This window comes from Notamacropus eugenii, chromosome 1, assembly GCF_028372415.1.
Source record: "Notamacropus eugenii isolate mMacEug1 chromosome 1, mMacEug1.pri_v2, whole genome shotgun sequence".
In the NCBI taxonomy this organism is placed as follows: Eukaryota; Metazoa; Chordata; class Mammalia; order Diprotodontia; family Macropodidae; genus Notamacropus; species Notamacropus eugenii.
The window spans coordinates 662,171,445-662,191,251 of record NC_092872.1 but is presented as its reverse complement, the minus strand read 5'-3'; the positions used below and the strand labels follow the sequence as shown (position 1 = coordinate 662,191,251).

Here is a 19,807-nt window from a genome sequence, read left to right as displayed (position 1 = left end):
TGGTCTACATAATGTCATGAAAGAGAAGGATTTATGAGGTGCAGCTTTACAAGAAAAAATCCAGGCATAGGAAGTCAACTGGTTAAGTACAATAAGAAGTCATAAGAGAAATCAAATGAATCTCTGAGTAAATCTTTTGCTAATAACATTGTGCATATGAAATCCATCAAATTCTGCAAACCTGCTTTTCACCTTTATACAAACTAAAACATATGCAAGTTTGATTTGTAGTTTCTGTCATTGAATGCCAGAAAACTCTGTGCTGTTTTCTTTACTAGGTACCATATACAATGCAATGAAGTTGCATAGGGCATTTTCTTCACTGATTTTAATGGTCAGTTTTTCAATAAATTCATGCTAGTATTTTTGCTTCTTTCAGAGTTCCAACCAGATTGCATTGCCTCAAATGCAATTTGGGGAAGAATGTGAATTTGAATGACATATGGAGTCCCTGTTGACACTGCAGATGTTGGTTAATTTTAGATTCTGAAAGAACAAAAGAACAGAAGCAATATGAGACAAATTAGTTTCTCTTTGGCCTTTTCTTGGAAAATTCCTTTTCTATCACCACCAGAGAATGGTGGGCTAGAGAATCTAAATTATGTAGATCCAAGCCATCTTGCAGAATGCAAATTTTTCTGTCTTAAAACTATGTAACCTTAATGCTAAAGGAATAATTAAAGTTATTTATGGGTGGAACCAAATAAAGGGGCTTCAATTCAATTTTTACTTTAAATGATACAAGGCTAGGGGAAGAGTGAAATTCACAAAAACCTTTGTGGGTTACATTTAAGAGGTAGCAACTATGGGGAATGTGTCAGCTTTTGGACCAAATTATCTGTTCTGGCCACTTAAATAGTCTGAATTAACCTAATCTTGGACCATCCTCTGATTGTCATTGTCTATATAAGTGGCAATTTAGGAGTAGAGCAAAAGGTATTAATAGCATTATGTCCATACATATATAATGCATATACATATGTATATATTTGTGTACGTAACAAGTAAGTTTTTTAAAAACCCACTAGCCTATGGAGGTATGTTTGCCCACACATATTACCAGTGGGCTTCTTATCATCTTGTCAAAGCATATGCTCTACTTACATTCACATACGCAAGAAGTATTTTACAAAGTATGGAAATTGTTACTATGTCTTAAGTTGTTTCCATATTGTCTACCCACAATACAATCCCAGTACCTAAACACTTCTTCAAGTGTCCTGAAATAAAAATAAGAGAAGTAGTACCTTCCTTACTTCAAAGAATCTGTAATCTCATCAAGGTGGCTACTGCCTCTATTGATGCAAATTCCAGTCATTTGTGCCTTCTAAACCTGCACTCCCATCATTACCACCACAGAGGGTTCAGTCAAGGCGGACTTCTAATTCTCTTAATAACACATGGACACTAAATGGAAAATGTGGCCTATGAATCAATTACTCTTTCAACTCACTATCAGACCAGTCTCTCTCTTCCGCCCCGCCCCCCCCCCCCCCCCCCAGCCATACATTTCTTTGATGAGCTTCCTCTCTTCCTAATTTCGCTATTACTATCAAGGGTAGCACCATCCCTCCAGTTTCCCAAGGCTCACAACCTAGGTGTTATTCTCAACTAGCTTTCTCTCACCACCCCCCCCTCATCTCCACCTCACAATTTGTTGTGAAGTCCTGCTGATTCTTACCAACATCTCTCCTCTGACATTGCCACCACACTGGTACAGCCTACATTACCTCACATTTCAATTATTCCAATAGCCTTCTGGTTGGTCTCCCTGCCTCTTTCTCCACTAAAGTCCATCCTCTACTCAATTATCAAAGTGATATTCCTAAAGCATAGGTCTGACGGTGTCACCTTCCCATGCCTATTCCCATTCAATAAACTCCAATGGCTCCCTATTTCCTCTAGGATCAAATATAAAATTCTCTATTTGGCTTTTAAAGCCTTTCATAAACTGACTTCCTCCTACCTTTTCAGCCTGCTTACATTTTACTCCCTTGCACATACCCTATCATCCAGTGACACTGTTGTCTTTACTGTTCCTCACACAAGACAATCATTATCCATCTCATTTCATACTAGTGCCTTGCCTTCCCTCTGTGATACACCTCCAGTAGTTTGTCTTACGCATAGTTTGATTGTATATAATTATTTGTATGTTGTCTGCCTATTAGAAGATGAACTCCTTGAAAGCCAGTACTATTTTTGCCTTTCTTTCTATCTCCAGGGCTTATCAAAGTGCCTGGCACATAGTAGACATTTAATAAAGGCATGTTGATTTAAATCAATAACATCTTTCATGCCACTTTTCCTGTAAAATTCTTCAATTAGAATGTTTTGCAGCTTGATCTTGCCTATGCCATTGTCCTCTGTGTGATCTTGAACTTCAGTTCTTCAGAGACTGTGGTATTTATGTAGGGTAATTCTTCTAAAATTAAATGTCCTGACCTGTATGGAATAGTTTTTAAAGATTCATTAGCATTCTAGTAAGATATTTCAGGGTAAGACCAAGTCATTACAATGTTGAAACACAAGTAAGCAACTAAACAAATAGTCATCAAAGAAATTGAATCAAATAAAGTAAAATAAAATGATTTAGGACAAAGCTACCTTTTAAAATTTCAGTATGTGTGGAGAGAAGGTGTTGGGGGTGTAAGCTCAGTTCCATGTGTACAGTCTCAGGTGGGTAAAAGTGAGGACTTCTAAACCTTAGAGTTCTCATGAGGCCCCCCAGGGAACAGCAGGGAATTGAGGTGTGAGACCCGGCTATCTCGTGCATTTCCGCCTCTTCCCGTGGGAAAAGTGCTGGGAGAGAGCATCCCCGCCCTCGAGATTGGCCCGGGGTCTGAGCACACCTATTGTTGTCTAACAGGCACAGTATTCAGGTGCAAACTATGGGCCGGAGAGCTTAAGTAGGGTCAGGAAAACCTGAAGGGCTCTTAGCGCTGAGGGGCCCTTAGAGGACAGAAGGCCCCTCTTCCCTCTCTTCTCTCTTCCCTCTCCCCTCTCTCCTTCTTCCACTTCCACTTCCATTCTCTTACTGTAAGATCTTTGCCTCCTTGGGAGATTTCTCTCTCCTCAGGAAGAGTTCCCCCTGCACATGTAACCAAGACCCTGAATAAAGCCTAACCCTTGTTCGACTCTGGAAAGTCTCTTCTCTCATACGTTTATCCAGTTTGGCCAGCCGAAGACCTGCGATAGGTAAGGTAAGACTCGGGTAGCCCTTAGGCCTCTAGGCCTGGCAAGAAGGCAGATGCAAGAGATGTTGTAGAAGCAGAATTGGTAATGATTGGCAATTGATTGAATATGGGAGGTAAGGGAGTGAGATTTATTTACAGGCCACCTAGTCCAACCCCTTCATTGTGTATGGAAGAAAATTGAGACCCAGAAAAGTTGTGACTTGCCTAAAACAAGTACTTAAGTGTCAGAGGTGATATTCGAATCCAGATCCTCAGACTCCTAATCTCTTGCCCTTTCTACTGTATCGAGCTGTCTCTCAGCATTGAAAAGACTTGGCAATTGATCGGCCATGGAGGTGGGGATGACAGTATGATGGGGAATTAAGAGCTGAAGACAACTCCATAGTGGTTAACCTGTGTAAGGATAATGATGCCTTCCATAAACACAGGTAGTGAAAAAGTGCAGTAGGTTTATGGGAGAAGATAATAAAGTCTAATTTAGGCACAGTGATCTTGAGACACCTGTGATGGTGGAGCTGTCCAGCAGAATAAGAATTTGACTTGACAACGTATGTTATGATAATGCCAACCAGCAATATTATGGTAATTGGAATATTTTTCTAGATAATTCCAAAAGGCTCCCTCATCTCCCATTTTGCATAGCTCTTTATCATTTGCTGCACAACTGCATGCCTAGGCAGGCACCGGTTTTTTCTTTTCCATTCAGTAACTCTTTCAGTGCTTGTACTGGTCTAGTGAGCACTGTCAAAATTAAAGAAAGGAACAGATGGTCTTACCCAGTATTCCTCTTACAAGGAACTGAGCCAGTTTATTTTAGGGAGTCAATACTAGTTTGGTGTTAGCAGTGAATGGAGTTGTTTCTAAAGCGTTTCTGATTCAGGTCCATAATCATCGGGACTGGTCTAATTTTTTTCCCATTTCCCATCAATTAAATAAATCAAAATCAATCTTGATTTTAGCTGAGCTTTAATTTCAGTGAGAGCAAATATGTAATATAATTACATCTTTTTAAGGCCTTAAGAAGCATCATCTTGATAAGATAATTAATATTGTATTTAATTCTAAAGATTCAAGATAGACTGCATCCATGATGAACAGTATCATAAATTCTACATTTTATATATAAGATCTCTATAAAGATAATTTTAAATATAACACAATGTTCTCTAAATTACTAAATAATATATGAAGGAATATTTTTATAAAATTCTCTTAAAAAAGGTTATCTAATTTTGAAATAACAGTAACTGCCTATAGTTTTTTTAAAGTGAATTTTGAGGCATTGATATCACTCAAGTTGGCTTTAGTTTTAAAAATACCAATATTTGCACTGTGCCAGTAGAACAGTGCTTACTGATGGTGTTCTGTTATTGTGTCTAGAACAACATGTGTTCATTGAAGAATTTTAGAATGCTTATTTTATAAATTTCATAGGTGCTTGTTAGCAGGTGGTATGATTTTCAATTCATAAAACTAAGGCTTGAAGTAGTTACATGACTTCCAAAGGTTCCATGCCTATTCAAAGGCACAAACGAATGATGACAATTATAATTTGTTTTTATGCTGTACTTTAAGGTTTACAAAGTGCTTTTCTTGCAACCCTGTGAAGTAGGCAATGGAAGTAAATTGGACCCATTTACCAATATGAGGAAATTTTGGCTCAGAGACATTAATTTGTCCCAAGTCACACACATGCTAAATGGGAAGGTAGGATTCAATTCCAGGTTCTTTGACTCCAAATCCAGTGTACATTCTGCTATATCACACTATCAATGATATACATAATATACATATATGTATACATACACATTTTCTGGATTTTATATATGTGTATATACAGGTGCACATACACTATATATACACATATATGTATATATATACATATATATGAAATTGTAATTTTAAAAATAATACTAAGGTTCCATGGAGCTTCTTAGACTCACAGAATCTCAGTAACAAGGGACCTTGGAGGACAACTATTCTAGCCCACACCTGAGCAGTAATCTCTTCTACAACATTTCCTCATCTCACCTTATAGAACTTCAGTGAGGCCTCCCAAAGTGGGGCATTCATTCCACTTTGGGGCAGCTCTGGATATTATTACAATGAGCCAAATCCTTCCTTTCTGCAACTTCCACCCATTCATTCTAGTTCTGTACTTTGGGGCCAAGCAAAACAAATCTAATTTATATTCTACATGACGACCCTTTACCACATAAAGATAGCCTTTTCTACCCCAGGCTAACCAATTTCAATTTTTTCAAGCAATCTTCAAATGCTACGATTTCAAGCTACCTTATCATCATTGGTATCATTCTGGATACTCTGCTTTGATGAATGTAATCTATTGCTAAATTAGTATTTTTAGAAGCAAGATGTAAAATGCTGAATAGTAGAGTGCATTCCTGAGGGACTGTCATGCACCCCCAAACAGATTCACAGATATCTGGCTCCTCAATAAAATAAGGGCTGTTGTTTTTTGTAGGTTAGTCGTTTCAATGAAATTGTACATGTGATGACATGACATGATATATAAGTCTATTTGACCAAACAAAATATAGGCAAATAATGGGACCAGAATAGAGGGTATTACAAAAACGATAGGCATGGGATCAGAATGACATGATGAAATATAAATAATATATTAACATATCACAAAATATGACATTACCATCATGTTATGCAACACATTACCATCATGTTATGCAACATATGATGTCACATCCTGTCAAGTATTAATGAATATACATGGCATACATGTGATAAGATACAATAAGCAACATGTTATGATAAGTGCCATGTGATGACATGGTGAGAGTGACTATCATGGAAATGCTGTGACATGTGATTACATGAGATGATGCAACATGATACCTTATATCACATGACTTATGTCAAGCAGCATACATGATATAATATGATAACAGGTGATGTGAGGGTAATGTCATATGCATATAATGAAAGGTGGTGGCATGCCATGCATGTAACACAATGTAAAATGACATGATGTGATGCAACATGACATGACATGCATGACATGGTGTCAGATATAGGAAGATAAAAAAGAATCTGTAATTTTATTATAGGGATCATTCTGCTATGGAAATACCCATCATCACCACAGGTTGCTACCAGTCTATCATTCAGTAATAAGGAGATACATGAGGCACAAAAAGTTAAGCAAAATGACCAAAGTCACACAGCTATTAAATAATAGAGTTTGAATTAGGACCCAGCTCCTCAGAATCCAAAGCCATCAGTAAGACACTGTCCTTGGCCTCATTGAACTTGTGGTGGTGGTGGTTGATCCTTCACTTTTGAAGAGGACCAGTGATCTCACAGGGTGATGTCTTGATTCATCCGTGAATTAGATTTAACTGAGGAGGAGTTGCACAAAGTCATCAGTCTCACTCTCACTTCCAGAATTATCAAAGTTCAGTGGTAAGATAAAAGGTCAGGACAACTGTCAATGACCAGGCTGCAGTGGGTGACCTTGGCATGTTTGATGTCCGATCTGGGATTAAGGGAGGACTGGCCCCTCTGGTGTGAGGGCTGCTCATCTTCCTTTGGTGTCCACTTTCACCTAAGTCTCACCTGTGACTCCAGGAAGCTGTAGCATGTACAGCAGGCACACCTAGTGAAACTGTTTCGGTATACAGCCTAAACCAGGTTGAGGGTAACTGACAGCCCTCAAGCTGGTCGGTAAGTTAGGGGGATATCTATGCCAAGCACATGCAAGTGCCTTTCAGCTCAAATTCATAAACATTGTCTTAGGTCAGTGATGTTAATCCTGCCATGTTCTTAAACTATCACCCTTTTTTCTCCTCCCCTTCATTGCCAAACTCTTAAAAAATTGTAGAGTTGGTTTGCTATTTGTCTTCCCTTTCCCTCATGTTCTGTTTCTAGACAGTCACCAAATCCTGTTGTCTTCGTGTTCCTCTAATTTGTCCATCTCTCTCTGCTGATATCACTACATCTCTTCAGCCCCTCATTGGTTCTGGTGTCTCATGACTGGAAATCTACAGCGTCTTGCTACTCTTCTGGCCTGATTTTTATAATCTTCCTTTAAAAATCACATTTATTTTTTCCCTTCTTAACTTTGCCTGCTAAATTCTTTACCTATTGCTCAAAACCCAACTCCAATGTCTTCTGCTCTAGGAAGTTTTCCTTGATATCCCATATTAGAAGCAAGATGCTTTCCAAATCCAAAAAGCATTGTTTTACACATTTCTGGTGCATTTAGGTAATATTGTTTGCTAAAGTTATTTGCATTAGCATCGTCTTCCTACTAGAATGTAAGCTCCATGAGGGGTATATGAGGAGTTCAAGGAGGACTAGCACTTCTGGTGTAAGGGCTTGCTGAGCCCTTTTCAGAACTGCTCATCCACCTTTGTGTTCACCTTTCACCCAACTCTCACCTGTGGTTCTAAGAAGCTGTAGCATGTGTAGCAGCCACACTCTGGCAAAACTGTCTTGGCACACAGCCTAAACCACGCTGAGGGTGACCAAGTGGCTCACCCTTTGTAAGTTCGGGGTGTCTACCCCAAGCATGTGAAGACTCCCCCTAGTGGGGTAGCAAATAAGTGATCAACCAATCCTTTATCTAAAACCTTCAGGGAAGAGGAAGCTGCTGCCTCCTGAGGCAGCAATTCATTTCTGGATAGCTCTAGATGTTAGAAAAATTTTCCTTACATGAGTTCTAAAGTTGCCCCTTTGCAGCTTCTACCTACCACTGAGGCAGGACAAGTCTAATCCATCTTTCACTTTAAAATCCTTTAAATACTTGAAGATAGTGACTATGTCCCCCTAAGTCTTCTCCAAGAGTGGAGGAAAAATAATTTGTGATGGTTTAGGAGATTTCATCCTACTTTAGAGCTAAGAGGATGAAGAGAAGCTGAACCTCAGGTTCCCTTTCAGTCTAATGCTTTGATTTTTATGATCACTGGGAAAGAAGTTAGTGCTAATAAAAGACTTCTGGGTTGCTATGTGTTACTCTTTTACTAACCTTGAATGCTTTCCCCCTCACCCCCCTTGCCAATGCTATAATTAAACCCTCTGGAGTAAAGATAGACTATTCTATTATATATGGCCAATAAGCCTAAAAAAGTCTCCTAATTTTAGTTCACTGACATCTAATTTTAAATGGCTCTTTTGCTCTCCATGGAATTCCATGTTATCATTGGAGGTTTCAGATGGAAAATCAACTGATAAAAAATTCCTCAGCCCAGTGAAATGTATGTGAGGGAAGAGGATCTGGAGACCACAATCATGTCTGCTCACCCTACCCTAAAAGCTATTTCCACAGACAAGCATGAAGAAGATGGATCCCTGGGAAGAAAAACTCAAAGAGGATATTAATGGAATGTATTTAAAGAGGTTTTTGTGACATCAAGATTGGATTGTTGCTAGAGATGTGGGTACTAAGATTGTGTGTGATGGACTCCAACTTGGAATCTACAACCTCCAACTGATACTTTGAACCTCTACTACCCTATTATGAATGACAAAAACTGGATTACTCTTTAGACATCGACACTTATCTAACCAGGGCACATAACACATTGGATTTTTCTTCAATATTTTTTTTTGATTTTTAAAGATTAACCATGCTACTATTGTTAAGGGAGGTGAGGAGTTTATGGAAAATTCAAAGCCTGTGCATAGCTTAAAGGTACAATTTATGGAACACATTGAACAGCTGCTCTCATTGGAACATGTTCACCAACCCTGCAAAGATGTTATTTTTATTTACCAACCCAGTCATACCATGATAGAAAATGCCTTTAGAATTTTCTATCAAAAAACTTTGGCAGTAGAATCTCAGATTTATGGGATTCAACTACCACATAACAGTTAGGTAAAAGTCATAGGTCTAGTCATAAAAAGAATAGTGGATCCCTTCCCCTTGCTGCCTTCTGATATCAGCCGAAGGCATATGTCTGTGGGATGTGTGTAGGGGGGATGATAAGTAGAAACAGACCCACAGACATTCCCCTTTCATTTTGACTCTCAACCTGATTCTATGATACCTACTGCTACTTCCTATAGTTTCCTTCCACCTAAAAATAGTGATTGGATATCTGAGATAATGAAATGGATAGGGGTTTTAAGCAATGGTGGTAGTTATTTTTTACTAATAGAGAAGTTAAAACTACATACAAAATCCAGATGACTTTATACTGTTAGAGCCAACTTGGCATCAACTGATGAAGCACATGGTGTCTTCTAGGCACTGTGCTAGTCACTGCCTTCAAGAAACTTGAAAGAGAAGAGAACACATGCACAGATAGTTACATACAAGATACATACAAAGCACTTGAGGTTACTTTAGGTGGGAAGGCACTAGCAGCTGAGGCTACCAGGAAATGTCCCAGGAAAGGAGTGCTTGAACTGATTCTTGAAGAAAATCAGGTATTCCAAGAGGCAGCAGTGCAAAGGGAAAGCATTCCAGTCATAGGGGACAGCCAGTGCAAAGGTCTGGATACTAGAGAGTGAGCATTGTGTGTGTGGAACAGCCAATAGACTAAGATGGTTGAATGTAGAATGTATGCAGGAAAGTAACACGCAGTACTAGAGAGGAAGGAAGAGAACAGCCTTGGTAAGAGCTGGATATGCCAAAAAGGGATGTGTCCTTGACTCTAGAAAAGGGAACTACTAGAGTTAATTGTGTAGGGGGGGTGAACACAGGAAGATCTAGTTCAAGTGTTGGGTTGCATGGCGCTGAATCCTCCTCTCAGCCTAGTCCTTTCAAACTTCTCCAGTCTTCTCACCCATTCTTTCCTTCTCATATTCTTGGCTAGTCAGTTTCTCAGTGTCCAGGCAACTCTAAAAGGTGGAGAACTTTACACTGGTAGAATGTGTTTTATTCATGGAAATTCCCTACACTTGTGAAATCACAGATCAGAGCAGGAAAAAATACTGGTACCATATGTAATCAGTTCTATTATCTTGAAAAGAAGCCTGGAGGACAATGGCAGCTTTGCATTTTAGACCTAAATTCTGTCAACTGGCTAGCTGAATGACTTTGGGGAAGTCACCTAACCTCTGGGTCACAGTTTCCACAACTCTCAAATGATAGAATTCCCTTCCAGTTCTAAAATTCGACAAAACGCAATAAATGTGAACATTGTTTCCCATCTGTTAAACTTCAGTGGCTTCCTGTGACCTCTAAGATCAAATGAAAATGCCTGTTTGACATTTAAAGGACTTCTTAACTGGGGTCCTTCCTACTTTTTTAGTTTTCTTACACATCACTTCCCTCCAGCTACTCCTGATCCAGCTGTACTGAACTACCTGTTCCATGCCTTTGACTCTTCCCCCATACCTAGAATGTACCATTTCCACATTTTTGCCTCTCAGAATCCCTGCTTTCTCTCAAGACTCAGCTCAAATGCCGTATGAAGACTTTATTATTCCCCTAGCTGCCTGCATACTCCTTCCCAATCCTATATTGTATTCATTTTAAATATTCAGTATTACTTACCTTCATGGTGTCTTCCTTGTTAGGATAGAATCTCCTTGAGACAAAAGGCAGTTTCACGTCTTTGACTAACTCAGTGCCTAGCGTGCGGTAGTCTCTTAATAAATACTCACTGATATCCCTACTTGCTAAAATCCTTCCCTTTAATGAGTAGCTCAGGCATTCCCTCCTTCCTCAGTGAGGTTAATAAACCTCACACCTAAAGGAGATCCCTCCTTCTTTCACCATCTGTCCTTCTGTTTGACATCTCCTATGCTCTTTTCTAATTTTAATTTATATTATGTTTATTTCTACGTTGTATTTGGAACAGGAAGGAAGGGAAATATTTCAGGGCTATTAAAATGTTTTTTCACATCTCTTTCTTTCATTAATTTGAAAATGTGTCTTGCCAAAAGAGAGGATGCTAGGTCTCATCTGATCATTGGTGCCACTTTAGGATGACATGCCAATACACCTGATATCAATTCATGCCACCTGGGAAGAGGACCTTGGCTTCTCAGTGTTTTACCATTGTGGTTTCCTGGGTTGGGCAGCTGGGTGCCCAATAATAATAAAAACCATAATAATGCTTCATAATTATGTGCTACTTTTTGCCAGAACTTGGACTTAATTACAATGAATATGAAAGGAACTGGCACCAGCTCCTTGCCTGTTGGGGGTACAACACCCAGAGGCCTGGAAACATAAATGAGACTGGGACTGCAACCTTCCCCTGTGGAGCCTATCCTGGCAACTTACCCACAGTTCTTTGGGCTTGATCATCAGAAACAAAGAGTACTTTTTAAGTACCCATGTGAGCCTGTCACTATGAAGTGAAATCATATTTACCATGCAACTGCTACCACATGTGGGTGGTACAGAATCATGGAATCCTGGGCCTGGAAGGGACTTCTGTGGTTATCTCATTTATTCCTCTGCCTTCAGGCACAACTGTTACCTAACCCAGACTGGAAAGAGGAGCAATTGAGTGTTCTTTTTAAGGGAAGGAGACACCAGAACCCGTTGGGGCTGCTAGTTTAGTGGAGTCAAGGTTTCTTCTTAAAGTCTTCCTTGGCTTGTAAGGTCTGTCAGTGCAAGGGTGCTGTACTCTTCTGGCCTAGCACCTTAGGCATTCCAGTTACATTTGTTGTAGACAAGGTGGAAAGAACATGATTACCTAGCGGATGGGAGCAGCAAAGGTGGGGTGATTGCCCCCCTACCACTCCTGGCTTTTTGGTCATTGCTTCTTGGCTGGCCCTTCCCCAAAGGGTGGGGCAGGAAGACAAACACCACACAGTCCATTTTAGGAGCAGCTCTGGTGAAGGTTTTAGGTAGGAGAAGGGAAAGAACTGTCTAAAAGAGGTGCCAGCAATCTGTGACAGGGCCCCTTTTAGGAGTCTGGGGACTTGGCTGAGTGGCACCAACCCTAGAGAAGTCTGCAGGATCCCAAAAGGCATTGACTCCCATTGTGTACACTGATTTTTCACAACTTTTGCCTTCGACCCAGAGGCACCTAGGTGGCAGAGGGGGTAGAGTGTGGACCTGGAGGCAGGAAGATCTGAGGCACTTTCTACTACTACTGTTACTGCCTCTGCTGATACTTCTACTACCACATCACTACTACTACTACTACTAGATCACTACGACTAGCAGTAGTATTGCTACTATGTCACTACTACTGCTACTACGACATCACTACTACTACTACTGTATCACTATTTCATCACTACTAGTCCTACATTACTACTGCGGCTACGATTAGTACTACTACTCTATCACTACTACTGCTACTAGTAGTAGTACCACTACATCACTACTGCTACTACTGCCACTACTACTATTGCTACTATATCACTACGACTGCTACTGCTAGATCACCACTACTGCTAGATCACCACTACTGCTATATCACTGCTACTACTGCCACTGCTACATCACTGCTACTACTAGTAATATACTACTACTTACTGTTACTAGTACTACTGCTACTAGCAGTACTACTAGTATATCACTACTGCTACTACTACCACTACATCACTACTACCACTGCTACTACTACTGTTACTACTACTCGCAATACACTATTACTACTACCACTGCTGCTACCACTAGTAGTAGTGCTACTGCTATGCTGCTACTACTACTAGTACAACTACCGTACTACCACGGCCAACGTTTACACCAGGCACTGCCAGACGCTGCAGTTCTCTCATTTGATCCTCATGCTGTTAGCACATCCCCATTTTACAGATGGGGAAACTGCAGCCGAGGTTCAGCGATTTGCCCGGGGTCACTTAGTATCAGCGTCTACCTTAAGCCTACTGGCTGCAGGACCCTGGACAGGTCACTTAACTTCTCTCTGCCTCAGTTCCCTCCACTGTGAAATGGGGACATCAGCACCTACCTCCCTTGGCTGTTACGTCAAATGCAGTAACTGTAAGGTGCTCAGCACAGTGCCTGGCATAGAGTAGGCGTCATATGGATGGTTATTCCTTGCTTCCACCCTTCCACCTAACAGTCAAGGTAGGTACTGACATCTCTCCCCTCCCCCACCCCTAACCTTTGCTCGACCTCCCAACCCTTCGCCAGCTGACAGATTCCGCCCTCCCGCGTGACACTTCCTTAATCCCACGTGACTCCGATCCTTTTTTTCCCATTTCCACTTTGCCTGATGACAGACTCACGTGATCCCGTCTAGCAACGTGATTGGCTCCTCCCTTTCCTCGCGAATAGAACCAGGCTGCATCTAGCCGTTGCCCGACTCCAAAATGGCAGCCGCTCAATGCGCGCGCCCGAGATGCCGGACCTCCTCGTTTCCCTTGCCCGTTCCCCCCCTCCCGTCCCCCCGGTTCTTGTCCAGCCCTCACCTTCTCGCCTCCCGATTGGCTGGGAACAGCCCCGCCCTTCAAAAGCGGCCTCCGCCATTGGCCGAGGTGCGCTGCCCCTCACTGCGGCCCTCCCCCTTCTTCCCATACTCTCCCCCCGCCCCTCCCCCCCGCCCTCAGCCCCGGGAGGTATTTTCCATTCCGGTGGGGGTTGGGGGGGAGGGGAAAAGGCTGAGGAGGGAGTGGGGGGCCTTAGGAGAGGGGGAGGTGACCAAGGAAGAGGGGGGCATCCGGTGCAGCCGGGGCCCCCAGGCTCAGTCAGGAGGAAGCGGGAAGGCGCCCTGGCGGTCACTGAAGTCGGGACGGGGCCGGCAGCCGGACTCGCCCGCACCCTGGCCGCGCCGCCCGGACCCGTCCTGCCGGGGCGCAGGTGCCCCTAGAGGAGGCCGCCCCGGGGCTCCCTCCGGTGAGTCTCGCGCTCGCTCGCCGCACGCCGCCCGTTGGCCCTGGCCCCGTTGCCTTCCTCCCTTAGCGCCGCTGCCGCCGCCGCTAGCGGCCGCCGGCCTCGTCCCCCCGGGGCCGCCGCCGCCGCCGATCGCGTCCCCTTGTCCCCCGCGCGCCGGCGTGTGCCGCCTGCGCCCCCTGCGCGGCCCCGGGGGCCGGGATGGGCGGCTCCGGGAGCAGAGCAGGGGTTCGGGTGGCGCGGCGTCCTTTTGGGGCCGGCTTGTGGTTGCGATTGCCGAAGGATCCCGGGCCCTGGGAGGACGTGAGAGCGAGGCCAGCGGGGCGCAGCTGGGGAGGGAGGTGGGCTCTCCGGCCCGGGCCGCTGGACGGGCCACTTTGGCGGGGGTCCTGGGAAGGTCGGGAAGGGTCCAGGTTGGGGCCGCGGTGGGGGTGGTGGGCGGGTTCGGAAGGGGGTCCCGAGCCCAGCGGTCCAGGTTGCGGGACGTTTGACGCGGGTTGGCGAAGGATGCGGTGGCGAGGACTCTGCCCTGCGTTTGTCTGAAGGGCTACTTTGGGGAGGGGGCGGCTAAAGCCCTAGGGTGCTGGGGGAGGGGGCTGCCTTTAGAGACAGCGCCCGAGAGACGGGCTGAGCTCCGATCTGAGTTATGCCCCAAACTTGGAAGAGGCGGGTTTGGTGCCGTGAGCCGGCTTTGACACCTGGACGTGCTTCTCGGACCCAGGAGCTCCTGGAAGAGCTGGACCATCGCTCCTTGTTTTAGATTGTGCGCTTGCGTCTTGGTTTGTGTAAATGTCACACTAATTTCTAATAACTCACACTTCCGAGCTTCAGGAACTTGCTCAGCTACCTCACGATTTAACGTTTGCACTGGATTGTTTTGTTCTTACATTTTAAAAAAATTTTTGGACTTCACTAATCCATAATCTGTTTGAATGTGCTTGGAAATGATACTTTACCATATTTTGCTTCTTTAAAGCTATAGGTTTAAACATTTTTTTCTAGTTGCTTGACATAAAATTATTAATGACTGGGAGGGAAATGGTGGTAGCTGAGGGCCCTAGAAAGCATTTCTAAAATCAGGTTGAATGTCTTCTAACAGTAGGGGTTCCTAATGTCAGAAGCTTTCTCAAGATTAATAACCTTGCTTTTACATAACATTCATCTAAAATCTGATTAAGCAACAGAAAAATGCGCACATGAATTACTGGCCTACCATTAATTTTGTAAATTTCACTAAGATAAACCAAACTGGAAAAATCGTTGTGCCTTCTTGAGCTTAGGCATATGTATGTATAAAGAAATAACATACAAAAGTTAGTTGAATACTATAAAAGTAAAGCTTTATGGAGGAAAAAATTGTAAACCAATTTTTTCTGTATCTGAAAAAATTACCCATAAAGATTTGGCAGTTGCTTTTTAATGGACAGTTTTCTATTTCTTCATTATTAGTTAGCAATTATTTTTGTTTTCCATATTGTATCTAAAATTTAACTTTGGTTTTTCTTAGGGAGAATGTTTTGGCGCATAGAACAGTGTCCTAAAATGACTTGAAAAATAATATATTCATACTTATGTGTTCTACTTTGAGGCTTATCTGAATCAAAAATGTTTTTCTGTACTTTCCCTCAGCTAAGCCAATTGCCAGGAAAGTTCCTGCTTATGGAATGCAAACAGTTTGTTCAACATATGAATGCAAATCTGCAAACATTAATAAAAATATATGAATTTTGTTGTATATTTATATGTGCATATGCATACAACAGAATTTTTATATACACACATGTATATATACATACATATGTGTCCTGTGTGAATAATTTACATTTTGCATAGGAGTTTTTATTGATCCTAAATGCTTTTATTTTGATAACACTGTGAAGTTGGTAATTACAAGTATTTTAAAACTAGAGTCATGGCATATTAGAACTGAACTTCAGAGATAATCACTGGTCAACCCTAAAGTTTTATAAACGAAACTAAAGCTCAGAATGTTGTGACTTACCTAAGGTCATAAAGTGACAAAGCTGGTGTTCTGATGCTGGACCTGCTTTTCTTCTGTGTATGTATATGTGTGCATTCATGTGTAAAATATATTCCAATGTCAGTTATAAAATATTTTTGGATTATTTCATGTTCTGGATTGTCACTGCCATTTCATTTCTATTAGGGAATTCTAGAGTTGATTTGTGACATTTTCCTAATGAAAATTAACTTGACTACCTTTAACTGGACAACTTAAAGAATACTCTTGCTAAGTAATTCCTCTCTTTGAAGGCAGTCATTTAAGTATCATCTGTAGCTGTTATTTAAAGCTCCATTTTTTTTTAAATTGGAAGAACTCTGCTACAAGTAGTGACTTTTTTTTTCATTCTTACTTTAAAATTTCATTCTAGACAAGGTTCTTTGGCATTCATTTATAAGTCTTTAAAGCTATTATGGGTTTTTTGGTTCATGTTGTTAAAGTAGACCCTTTGTCAATGCAATTTGAAGTCCCAGAGAGTTGCTTAGAGCAGAGAACTTAAGTGTGTATGTGTGTGTGAAGTGGGACTTACACTCAAGTCTTTCTGGCAAGGCTAGCTTTCTATTATGATGTGCTGACCCCTCATAAAAAAAGAAAATTTAGTAATTTAAAAAATGGATTTTTAGTCATCATTTAAGAATTCTGATAGTTCCACAATTAATTCTGATGAAGTCTCATTTCCTTCAGTCGATTTAGATACATGTGTAAATCATTTATTCAGCAAATATGTTCTTAGCTTATGTTATGCTGAGTGCATTAGCCACCTTTAATTCCATCATCCTAGATGGGTTTCTTGTTACTTTTATTTAATCCAATATAATGTGCTTGTTGCTTACTTAACACACATATACATACATGTTAAAACCTCATGGTTCTTTGTTTCTGCATGCTTTCTGGATTGCTTATTGAGCCATTGGTTTCCTTAGCGTCTCCTGTTTTGTGGGAGATCTTTTTGTAGCAGTTTTGTTAGAGAATTAAATATTGGTTTTGTGGATCACAGTTAAGTCACCTTCCCTTCTCCATACCTTGCCTTACTTACATATGAAATGGGAACAGATTTTATACTTATTCATTAGGTTGTTGAGAAGAAAATACTTTCCAAACCTTAAAGCACTAAGTCAGTTCAGTTCATTTGACAAAATTTATCAAGGCCTAGTGTAAGCCAGGCACTGTGCTAAACACAGAAGGTAAAAAGACAAAGCAGTTATTTAAGCTCCTGCTCTTAGGGAGTTTACATTCTTTTGAGGAAGAGAAGAAAAGAGAGGAGAAAATTGTGTATATGATTATAAAATATATACAAAATAGTCACAAAGTTATTAGTTTGGATGATGGGAGGGGCATGAGATGAGGGTCTCCAGCAGTGTAGGGCCTCTGAGAAGGTAATGTTTAAGCTAAGCCTTGAAGAAAGCCAGGGATTTTAAGAGGCTGTGGTGAGGAGGGATATGTTCCAAGCTAAGGGCAGAGTATTTGCAAAGGCAGAGGTGGGAGATGGAATGCCCTGTATGGGGAACACCAACTAGGTCACTTAGGCTGGAATGTAGCGTTCCTGAAAGGGATTAATGTGCATTAAGCCAAGGAAGGTAAGCTAGAGCTAGGTTGTGAAGGGCTTTCAGTGCCAACGGAGGAATTTGTATTTTATCCTACAGGCAGTAGAGCCACTGTAGCTCCTCGAATAGAGGACTGGCATAGTGAGACTCCAAGACTTCAGGAAAATCAGTTTGATCTCTGGGGGTGGATAGTGGACTGGAGATAGGGGGACCAATTAAGAGACATGCAGTAGTCTAGGCAAGAAGTGATGAGGCCCTGGTCTAGTTAGCAGCATGAATAAACATAAGAGGTAAGAGGCAAGAGAGGCTGTGGAATTGATGAGACTTGGCAACTATTTGGAGAGGGGGGGTGAGGGAGAATACATATTTGAAAATGACTCCATGGTTGTGGACCTGGTTGAACAAAGGATATGTAACAGCTAAAATAAGAAAATGGTATGATAAAGAGAAAAGGTTGTAAGATCAAGAGGTCCATTTGATTCAACTCAGTTACAGAAGTTAGGAATATACAAGTTCTGATGCTGGCTGCATTATTTCTCTAATGTTGACCATTAGAAAATCATCAAGTTTTGACACCTGTCAAACTGAAATTATTCTGATTTTATTGATAAAATGTTAGATTTTAGTTAAGTGATATGAAATGCTGTTCTGATTTTTAAAAATGTATTTCTTGGATTCATTTGTACCAAAGGTGTATTACACTGTCATGGCCATAAGCTCTAAGTGGCTTGCAGTGATGGTGACAACCTGAGTTTGCCTCCTTGGTTAATGACATATTTCCTAAAAAAGCCTTGGTTTCTTTTCTTTTCTGTAAGTCCATGGCTATCTCCTCTTTAACGTTTTACTAATGCTGATCCTCAGTTCTTTGCACTCTCTTCCTCTTGACTTTTCACTCATATTGTACCCTTGGTTTCTTATCTCTACATAGAACTTACCATCTTGTTTCTCTTATACTTGAAACCTTTATGTGTATGCTTAATGTGATGAAATGAGATAAAGAACATACAGTGCTATATAAACCTTAAAGCACCATATAAATATGAGCTATTATCATGCTGAAATTGCCTGCTCATTGTTTTAACTAGTTCTTTGTAACATACATGGCAGCAGCTTCCTTGGGTTCTTTTGATGTGTGCTATGACCTTGAATGTACTTTCTGTATTTTTCAATTCTAATACTTTTGTTTTGCCTGTTTTATAGGTGAGACATTTTATTCAGACAGAGAAGAAAACAATTAACAATACAGTTTTAGTTTTATATCTGTTTCTGGGCTTAGGAAAGCATTATATTTTTAAATATTGATGAACTCGTAAGGGAATAACTTTTTAGTCTTGAGTGACACCAGACAAACTAAACATTACTCATGGATTCTTCTCTTGGGCTTAAGCAAGAGAGTAGGACAAGAAGAGAGGCAGAAAAGGGAGGAAAGGGAGAAAGAGACAAAAAGATTAGGTATATACGGTGCAGACTTGTTCCATCCACATTGGCAAGTGGTATAGATTCCCCTCCTGATGAAAAATAAACCACTCTTCTCTCTCAACTTTCTAGATTCTCCTCCTATCTGACCATTCCTTTTCAGTGTTCTTGGCTAGCTATTACTGACTTTTATTTATCATTCCTTTGTCCTGGGCCCTTTTCTCTCTATATGCCTTCTTTCTTCACTTTCTCGTCTCCTTCTGTGGGTATAATTATCTCTCTGCATATGACTTCCAAATCTAATATATCCAGCCTTTGTCTCTTTCTTGAACTCCAATCTCCATTGGTTAAATTCATCAGGGATTATTTAGTACTTAGTATGAATGAAGAACCATGCTAGATCCTAGCTGTACAGACAGAACCGAAACAGTCCCTGTCTCCAAAGAATTTAAATTCAGTGACACATACACAGATATTCCATGTCAAATAAATTGCCTGTCTTGTTGATTCTGTCTTCACAACTTCTCTGGAATCTGACTCCACTTAAATGGACAATTACTCTAGGTCAGGGTCTTTCTTTCATCCACATTCTATGCTCTGCCTAGTTGTCAGAATAATTTTCCAAAAGCATGGGTTTGAGTATGTTACTTCCCTGCTTAAGAATTTTCAGTGGCTTCCTATAGTTTCTAAGATAAGGTATGTTTTAGAATTCCTAATTTCCTTTAAGGAAACCTTTCCTGATCACCCTGCTTGTTATTTGATCTCTCCTTCAGAATATCTCATTTATCAATTGATGTGCGTTCCTCAGTATGAAGCAAGCTTCTTGAAGTTAGGAACTTTTAAAGTTTTGTCTTTACATCCCAGCCTTGGATATATAAGG

At 41.2% G+C, this 19,807-nt stretch overlaps 1 protein-coding gene and 1 long non-coding RNA gene across 7 annotated transcripts in view; one reads left to right on the top strand and one right to left on the bottom strand.

The window, feature by feature from the left end:
* Nucleotides 1–13,507, bottom strand: part of LOC140521050 (uncharacterized) — a 48,994-nt gene extending 35,487 nt beyond the window's left edge. The window contains exon 1 of the long non-coding RNA XR_011972765.1: nucleotides 13,341–13,507. This is a non-coding gene — a long non-coding RNA (uncharacterized lncRNA). The remainder of the gene's footprint in view (nucleotides 1–13,340) is intronic.
* Nucleotides 13,508–13,810: 303 nt separating this feature from the next.
* SOCS5 (suppressor of cytokine signaling 5) overlaps nucleotides 13,811–19,807 on the top strand; it is a 69,962-nt gene continuing 63,965 nt past the window's right edge. For 3 of the 6 annotated variants that reach the window (XM_072635684.1, XM_072635681.1, XM_072635683.1), the window contains exons 1-2: nucleotides 13,842–13,947; nucleotides 19,701–19,806. The gene's annotated coding sequence lies outside the window, so the exon portion shown is untranslated. Of the gene's footprint in view, nucleotides 13,948–19,700; nucleotide 19,807 lie in introns of all 6 variants that reach the window. The other 3 variants (XM_072635682.1, XM_072635686.1, XM_072635680.1) reach the window with 2 other exon arrangements.